The sequence below is a fragment of the Schistocerca nitens genome, chromosome 3 (genome assembly GCF_023898315.1).
Source record: "Schistocerca nitens isolate TAMUIC-IGC-003100 chromosome 3, iqSchNite1.1, whole genome shotgun sequence".
NCBI classification, from domain to species: Eukaryota; Metazoa; Arthropoda; class Insecta; order Orthoptera; family Acrididae; genus Schistocerca; species Schistocerca nitens.
In genome coordinates, this window is record NC_064616.1 from 557921689 (window position 1) to 557923990 (window position 2302).

The following is a 2302-nucleotide window of genomic DNA, read 5'->3' on the forward strand; positions in this document are numbered from 1 at the left end:
ACTCATCGATCTTGCGACACTCGCGGGGGGCCGAGGGGCGCGGGTGGCAGGGCCCCCCTTAATACCTCTACAACAAAATAGCTGATTTGAATAACACATCGCGTCGCGTGTGAAAATTCAATTAACGGCCCTGCACCCGTGTCGGAATGCAAATTTTTATTACAATTGGCCTGGGGTCGCCGGGTCAGCAGATCGGCCCGGCGCTGCAAAAAGTAGCAGATAATGCCGCTGCTCTCGTGTGCAGTATTTCAGGATGCTTTTACAGACAGAGGATGTTAGTTTCGCGATTTTGTGGAGGATTTCTCCCTCTGAGTGCTGGCACAATTATGCAAATCGACTGGAAGGACCATTCGTGCAACAATGAGATAAGGCATCGTGATTTAACTGAAGCATACAGAACTACTAACAGTTTAAGGATATTCTACATGGTGTCTGAAACGTTTTGGGGCAAATTGAAACAGATTATATTGGGTCCACAGCCGATCATATTGAGATAGGGAACGAACGGTCGGAAATGCATATTTATTGTTTTATGGACATACGCAGCATAGACCGTAGTAATTGTTCAGAGAGACCACTGTCAGTCTCAATGCAAGTATTCCAATGGCCCATGCAGTTCTGCCGCACTCTCGCAAAGATCCCGGAAGGCTGATGTACACTGGAAAAGGCAGCGGGTGATAAATAGCGTGCACCCATGACCACCAAACAGACATACTGTACACGACTTACCTCATGGCACCTGTGTCACTTGACGACCGCATGTATCGCACCGGAGCATTAACCAGAGCCGGCCGGTGTGGCCTTGCGGTTCTAGGCGCTTCTGTCTGGAACCGCGTGACCGCTACGGTCGCAGGTTCGAATCCTGCCTGGGGCATGGATGTGTGTGATGTCCTTAGGTTAGTTAGGTTTAAGTAGTTCTAAATTCTAGGGGAGTGATGACCTCAGATGTTAAGTCCCATAGTGCTCAGAGCCATTTGAACCATTAACCAGAGCAGCAAACACACCACTATTTGCCGGCCTGAGTGGCCGTGCGGTTCTAGGCGCTACAGTCTGGAGCCGAACGACCGCTACGGTCGCAGGTTCGAATCCTGCCTCGGGCATGGATGTGTGTGATGTCCTTAGGTTAGTTAGGTTTAAGTAGTTCTAAGTTCTAAGTTCTAGGCGACTGATGACCTCAGAAGTTAAGTCGCATAGTGCTCAGAGCCATTTGAACCAACACCACTATCCCTGGTGTCAGTTGTCCATTGCACCAGACATCTTGCGATGTGTCCCTGATGAGGTCTGTGTTATTATGTGTAGTGTATGGCGCATAGTCAAAGATGGAACATTATTTGTCACGAGAGCTGACAGATAAGTGCCCGTAAAGCAGCATGAATGTACTGAGAACGATTTCCCAACAAGCATCATCTCACTAGAAGAAGTTTATCTCCGTGGATACCAACTTACGAGAGGCGGGGTCGTTGACACCACAGACAGCCGACCAAGGTTCCCGCCAAAGACGTGCCCGAACACTAGAATCTGAGGAGATGTTGTTGCATCGTGTGGTCGACCACCCAACAATAAGCACACGTCAACTTGCCCGTGAAATGCATACATCGAGGAATACACTGTGTAGAGTACTGGTGGAACAGCTACTATATTCCTATCATAAGAACTTCTGCAAGCGCTGAGACCAACGGATTTTGAGCCTTGCGTTTACTTCTGTCAATGTATTATCCACCGCAGTGCTGTAGTGCCAAACTTCGTACAGTTTGTATTATTCACGGAAGAGGTATCATTAACCCATAATAATGTTTTCGACAGCCGCAGAAGCTACGTCTGGAGTGAGGACAATCCCCCACCCATCCACATCGGTGGCCGCCAGCAACGATTCTCTGTCAACATATGGGCAAGCATTGTCCTAGATCACCTTATAGGACCTTCTTTGCTGCCTCCTCGTTTGGCCGGACCACCTTACGTGATATTCCTGCAAGATATGTCGGCAAAATTCCTGAAGTCTGTACCCCTTATTGTCCGCAAAAGGATGTGGTTTCAACTCGACGGTGTACTACCGCAATTCTATGTTAGTGTCCGCGAGCACCTCCGCAATACGTACCGTTACTGTTAGAATGGAAGGGGAGGTCCTGCCCCATGGCCAATGCGATCGCCGGACCTCACACCTCTGGCGTTTTTCCCCTGGCGATAGTCCAGACTTTGGTGAATAAAACCCCATAGAAACGGATGAATATCTCCTTACTATTGTCCAAACTGCCTGTCTCCTGGTATAACAGACGCCAGTAATATTTGAGAGAGTGCGGCAGAA